The following is a 7104-nucleotide window of genomic DNA, read 5'->3' on the forward strand; positions in this document are numbered from 1 at the left end:
AGATCTCATTGGCATTGGCCAAAACCCTGACCAATCCAACCAAGTGAGCTTTCACTGCTCACTTCCAAGTCTTGCATTACAATGAAGTCCTTCCACCTTTTATAAGCTCCATTACATATATGAGTGCACAATACCATGTGCCACAAAACCATCACTGTTTAACCTCGTCAAATTTAACTCTATCCTCAATCAAATTTATCTAACACACCAACCTAAAGTTCAGTGCAGTTCCCTTACCTAAATGGACTAGAACAAAACAAAGAAAAAAAGTAAAATAATACTTTTACCTACCACATAAGTCAAGATGCTTTAAAATAATACTTTTACATACCACATAAGTCAAGATGCAAAGAAAAAAAAGTAAAATAATACTTTTACCTGCCACATAAGTCAAGATGCTTTAAAATAATACTTTTATATACCACATAAGTCAAGATGCTTTAGAGTGGTTGAGTAGGAATGGACCAAAAATACTCACGGGGGGCCACCGCCTCCTCGACGCATTTAGAACCATGGACCAGAAATGCTCATTGGGGGCCACTCGCTGGTGGAGGCATTAGGGCCACTGCCTCGTGGACGCATTCCCATGGACCAGAAATACTCACCGGGGGCCATTCCCTGGTGGAGGCATTCAGACCAATTTGAGTAAGAGATACCCTCAATGCGTTGGAGGGCTCTCTCTCTTGTTGTACCGATTTGAGGACTAGAGAAACCCTAATCTGACTAGTGCGTTGGCGGTGGGATGATAAAATCTCGAACGGGTTGGAAGACCTTGTTGTACCGATTTGAGGACTAGAGAAACCCTAATCTGACTAGTGCGTTGGCGGTGGGATGATAAAATCTCGAACGCGTTGGAAGACCTTGGGCTATCTCTCTGAATGGCGTGCTGCTCGGGTAATGGGACTGGGACTGCAGCTAATATTTTCACGGGCCATTTGAAATGGTTTGTTCGAGAGGTAAAACTGGTCATTTCTTTACCCTATCTTTCAGCAATGTGGAAGTTGAAGTTGAGCGTCTGAAAAATCTCGTGAATGATAGAAATGTTGAGCTCGCTAACTCTAAAAGTGTACTGAATGCTTGGCTATGAGTGGGTGAGGCCATAGAAAGTTCAAGATCTATTCTTAGTTATTACCAGTAACACAAGTTTTCAAGGTTTTTTCTTCTTCTTCTGGATGGTATGTGGAAGAGTCTTGAACTGCAAACCCTAGGGAGTGTCATTGAATGACACAGGTTCTAAAATCGTTTTGAGAGATAACGAGATCTAAGATTAAAGAAGTGTGTACAAGTATGGAAGCTGATGAGATAACAAGATCTAAGATTAAAGAAGTGTGTACAAGTATAGAAGCTGATGAGATAACAAGAGTGGAGCCCCTATGGGTAGGGGAGGGTTGGCAGCTGTACTGTTACCGAGCGTTTCCAAATCCAAATGACAGTTTTCCAGCTGAAAAAAGAAACTCTGCCAGTAAAATTGGAAGGGAGTGCAAGGGTTTGGCATTTACTATAAATCCAGTGAGTGCCCCAATGAGAAACTTTACTTATCAAGATGAGTGGGAGCATGTTTTACATCAGAAACACAAGATAGATGACTTGTTTTATGGTCTGCAGGATGAAATTGAAGAAAAACTGTTGCAAAGTCTGAAATGGAGTTTCAATGGTATGCAATATTATTTGAAGACTTGTTTGGTATATTTTACAGCTTTTCTAGAAGACAGAGTAATCTATTGCGAAAAGGTTATAAATATCTAGATTGTAGAAGGTCTGGTTATGTATGTTTTGCATTTTCTCATAAAAAGTCATAGACTTTTTGATCTCGATCTCATTAAGACTGGCATAGCTTCTCTGCCGCCTTGTATGGGAGATCTGAAAGATCTTGCCTGCCTAGCTAGAATCTCCGGCCAGCTATGAATTATTTTGGATTTTGGAGAGCATAAGTGAACTCAAACGTTTGAGAGTCCTCGACATAAGCAAATGTTACAGCTTAAGCCATCTTCCGCGTGGGATCTTGGAATTGGTTTCACTGGAAAGAGCACCAAGATTAAAAGAGCTGCAAGCCGTCTCAAGGTTTTTAAAGCCCAAATAAAATCGCCTGTCAAGGAGCGGGTTATGGGAAATTGGTCAAAGAGAGTTTATGGTAAATTGGTCCAAATGAAAAATCTGCCCAAATAAAATCCTCGGGTTATGGCAAACTGGTCAAAGAGAGGTTATGGGAAATTGGTCAAAATGAGAAATGTGTGGCTAGCTTTTGTGTAAGACAATCAACAGAGTATGCCAGCAATGAATGATCTGGAATATGAGTTATGGGAAATTGGTAAAAGGTTATGAGAAATTGGTCAAAGATGAGAAATCTGTGGCTGGCTTTTGTGTATGAGAATCAAGATTACTTTCAGCAGGATATGCAAACGATGAAAAATCTGGAATATCTGTGGGTTTCACAGTGGGTTGCATATTTTGATATTCCAATCTATAAGCAATTGAAAGAATTCCTCGTGGAATTGCCATGTTTCTGGAACCAGACGTTGGAGGAGTTGAGGTAGGGGATGGGTTATCCAGGTGTTGAGTCTTTGGGGACTCTAGTTGAGTATTTGGGGAATAGAGTCGTCTGGGGTATGTAGGGGGCAGTGGCAGTGAAAAGTGGAAGTGGAGGGTTGGGAGAGTAGGGTCACCGTTAACCATGCCCAAGTTAATGGGGAAATTGAAGCGGAGAATGTAAATAAAAAGTACACTTGTTTAAAATACTGCAACGTCTCAGGGTTCCTGAATTCTGAATAAATTCGCTGGTTGAAGAGCGGGTTATGGGAAATTGATCAAAGATCAGAAATCTGTGGCTGATTTTTGCTTAACCTTGAAATTGTGAGCCGTCTCATAGTTCTTGAAGTCCGAATAAAATTGCTAGTTCAGGGTTCTTGTAGTCCGAATAAAATTGCTGGTTCAGGAAGGAGTTATGGGATATTAGTCATAGATGAAAAATCTGTGGCTGGCATTTTGCATAAACTGAAATCTGTGGCTGGCTTTTGAGCATGCGAATCAAGATTACATCGCAGGATATGCAAGCGATGAAAGATTTGAAATATCTTCGTGTTAGTGTTTGGCAGTGCTCTGTGGAGCGACTGTCTAGCTGGGTTAGTGAATTCGGAAAGCTTGCAAACTTATATCCGGCTGGGTTAGTGAATTCGGAAAGCTTGCAAACTTATATCCGGGTCTGTAAGCAGTTGAAAGAGCTCCCGGCGGAGTTGGTTAAGAGATATATTGGAAATAATAGTGGGATAATTTAAAAGGAAATAGGAGGTGAGAGAAAATGGTGGGATGCAAATCAATGGAAGATTATAATCTGGTGAAAATAAATTTGGAAATTGAAATGCCAGGGAGTGGCAGAAATTGAAATGCTACAGGATTTGTCAGTAAAGAAAAATGTTTCTTCTTATTCATATGTAACTAGAGGAAGAACATGTAAGCCAATGATTTGTTTGGCAAACGATTTATCTTGGTAGATTATACAAAATATTATTGCTAAATTAATGAATAAATGGGTAATTGATTTAGCGCATTTTGTGTTACAAGATACAAATAGTGTTTGAATTTTGTATAAATGTCAATAGCTTATCTTCAACAATCTGTTTTCTGTTTTATTGTATTGATAGTTTGCTTTTATGCTTTAAACATAAATCATTCGTGTACTGATAGTTTGCTTTTGTGCTTTAAACATAAATCATTCGTCTTTTAATCATTGTCTTTTGACCATTGGAGTTATCAAAACAGATTATTATTGGCCATGAGTTCCAAATTCTAAATTTTGAATTTTGTATGAATGTTAATAGCTTATCTTCAACAATCTGTTTTAAGTTTTATCGTATTGATAGTTTGCTTTTATGCTTTAAACATAAATCATTCCAGTGGAGTTATCAAAACAGATTATTATTGGCTATGAGTTCCAAATTCTAAATTCCATGTCGCTATAAATGCTTTTGTTTACCAATTTTAAATAAATGCTTTTGAATATAAGAAAACAAAATTTTAAATAAATGCTTTTGAGTATAAGAAAAAGTTTAAGCCGTAAGGTCTTTGCACATGTATTTCTAAGACATTGTTATTCAGTTTCAACTGAAAGGTATTTGCACATATATTTCTAGAGATCCTTATTGAGTTGATGAACTTATTTTACAATTCAAGACAATGTACTCTATATGGCAATCAAAATACCAAACAAAGGAAAAATACACATTGTTCATAGAGAACTAATACAAATTTATTAAGATTTATCATGAGATGAGATGGATGCAATTCTCTTTCAAATTTTGCACTCTAAAAAAATACAATTTTTTTTTTTTTTTTATCCATATTTAAGATGGATAAACACATCATTAGTTGTTTTATTGATTTTATATACAGTAGCATAAATGTATTTGGTAATTGATAATGGATCTGGTTTATTGACTATTGAATACATGACAATATTTGAAATGATGTATTTGGTAATTGATAATGGATCTGGTTTATTGACTATTGAATACATGAAAATATGAAGACAATGTATAATTGGCAGTAGGTTTATTACATATAGTAATACTATGACATATTTGATTAGTTGTTTTTATTTATTTTATATATACATGAGCACACATGTATTTGATAATTGAATTGATAATGGTTTTAGAAAAATTATTAGTTTTATAAATCATTCATTTTAAATTGTATTAATATGTTATTTGATAATTTGTATGGTAATTTAATAATTATATTATGTAAATGTGAATAAGTAAGATGTAATTTGTATAATAATTTGATAATTGTATTATGGGTCTATATTGATTTATGGATTATTGGATAAATGAAAATATTTAAAACTAAGACAATGTGTAATTGGCAGTACGTTTATTACAAATACGATGACATGTTTGATTAGTTGTTTTATTGACAGATTTGTAATTCGCAGTGGGTTTGAGTTTATCTGTATGTTGTAATGGTTAATTGTTGATTAATTGCTCAGGGAACGAAGCAACCTATAAATCCCCGTAGTCTATAGTCATTTAGAAAGGGAAACAATACCAAAATTCGTAGTCTATAGTCATTTAGAAAGGAGAAAACCCACAAAATTTTAGATACGAGGAGTTTTAGGGCAGTTGGGTAAATCCGAAATTGGGGTTTTTGAAAGATTTAGTCAATCATTTACAAAGATGAAACCTAAAAAGAAAACTACAAATAGATTAGGATTGAATTCATTTTGGGTATCATGTAAAGATCAATTTATCTCTGTTTTTTCTTGAGCCTCAGGCTATGAAAATTTTAAGACCCTTTTCCCTATCAATTTCAGTGATGAAAGATTTCACCCTAATTGATCTTTCATTTTTTTTTTCTCTGATTGGGCACAGGATTTCTCTCTGGACAAGAAGTTCTGTGCTATTGGTCTTGGTACAGGGATACTTTAGAAATTTTGTTGGTCTTGGTCTTGGTATAGGAATACTTTCGAGGCGGCGAAGTTTCTATTGGTATTAATTTCCTTACAGGAAATGCAACAAGTTCCTGTTCCGATATAGGCACATTATCTGGATAGCAAAAGTGGGAAGGCATGAGAGGTCTTGATTTCTTGTTCGGGTATGTAAGGTATGCGAGTCTCTTTGCTCTGATACAAATATCATCTGGAAGGAGGGCAAGTTCCAGGGTAGTGCCCTATCTGAAAAGAAGCGTAGCACCTGTGTAGAACTGTCTGTGCATCATCCAACGCAGTTCGCATACTGAAGTCGAAGCATTCTATGTTCGATTGTAGCTCGAATAGTTAGCGGATGACATACGAGCCAAAGGTGACTCGAGTATACACAAAAACAGTGACGAGGCAGATTTTTTGAATTTGGTCTTACAGACCGAAGTTCTCAAAACAAGCGCCGGGTCTCTGTAAAAGCGTCGGAATAGATGATAGTCAGTTTTGAGTCAAATTCAGGATGTCAAATAGGTTTCTATCTGTGTAGTTGACTGTAGATAGACGAGATTTCATATAATTTGGGTATTATTATAATTTATATTATTGAATTTCTGCAAAGTATTGTGAGAGCGAATCTGGAATTCGCTGGACTGTTGAATTATGCTGGTTTTGTTGAATTTCCGAATTTGGATTGGGGCCTATTACCATTTCACTTGATGATTGAAATTGGTTATGTTTAATTGATGGATGATTAAATAGCATTGATTGGTTTACAGAACTAACATTGGGGATTTTATTGGGATTAATTATTGCTGACGAAAAAGGGGAAAATTTCGATAGAAGCCCTAATTGCTTAGAAATCCTAGAAAAATTGCCCAAAATTGCCCAAGAAAATTACAGTGGTATCAGAGCAGAAATCCTGCTAGTTTGGATGGTATTTGAAAATGGAACCACCACAAGCAAATTTTTGGGAAAAGTATGCAGAGTCTTGCAAGAGGGGTAAAAGAGCAGCAAGCAGAAAATATCAGAAGATTAGAAGAATTCAACAAAATGTTGCAGCCTTTTAGGAAAATGAAATGGAATGACTTCTGGAATAATGACTAGAAAAACAACTCAAGTTATACCGATCATAAAACCAAGCTTGAAAATCAAAGTACAAGAAAAACTGAAGCAAAGGCAAAAGCATAGTCATGGCTATAAAGGAAGCAGACAAATGTCCACGAGGACCAAAAAGCTAAGCAATCCTGTGATGAAAACACCAACCAAACCTCTAGTTCCTTATGTCAGTTTAACTTGAGCCAATCTCAAACTAGAATTGGAAATAAGGGATTTAGTTTTCATCTGGATGATAAGGGTGGAGTTATAGATGATCGACTATCTTGCAGTGAAAAATATTTAATGCGGTTTGAGAATGGTAACATCCTTGAAGATATCAATGTTAAAAAATGTGGCAGCAATTCAAAAAGTACCGAGGTTAGCTTGCTGGGAATAAGTTATGTAGCTAACGGTACAGTTGATTCAGATACTTCCATAGAACACGTCCGTGTAGTGATGTCACAAATGTTAGCAGTTATGAAGAAGCAAATCAATGCACAGAGGATGTCACAAATGTTAGCAGTTATGAAGAAGCAAATCAATGCACAGAGGAAGCGGTAGTGAGGACAAATGAGTGTCAATTGAACTTTTCAGTT

General features: G+C 36.1%; 1 long non-coding RNA gene across 1 annotated transcript; it reads left to right on the forward strand.

Moving 5' to 3' along the window:
* Positions 1-970: 970 nt before the first annotated feature.
* Positions 971-5830, forward strand: LOC149203697 (uncharacterized). Its single transcript, XR_016253966.1, has 2 exons — positions 971-1654; positions 5367-5830. It is a non-coding gene; the product is annotated as an uncharacterized LOC149203697 (long non-coding RNA).
* Positions 5831-7104: the final 1274 nt, after the last annotated feature.

Source organism: Pinus tabuliformis, chromosome 2_1 (assembly GCF_031772625.1).
Source record: "Pinus tabuliformis cultivar Carrire ecotype Pingquan chromosome 2_1, CPIR1, whole genome shotgun sequence".
Taxonomy (NCBI): Eukaryota; Viridiplantae; Streptophyta; class Pinopsida; order Pinales; family Pinaceae; genus Pinus; species Pinus tabuliformis.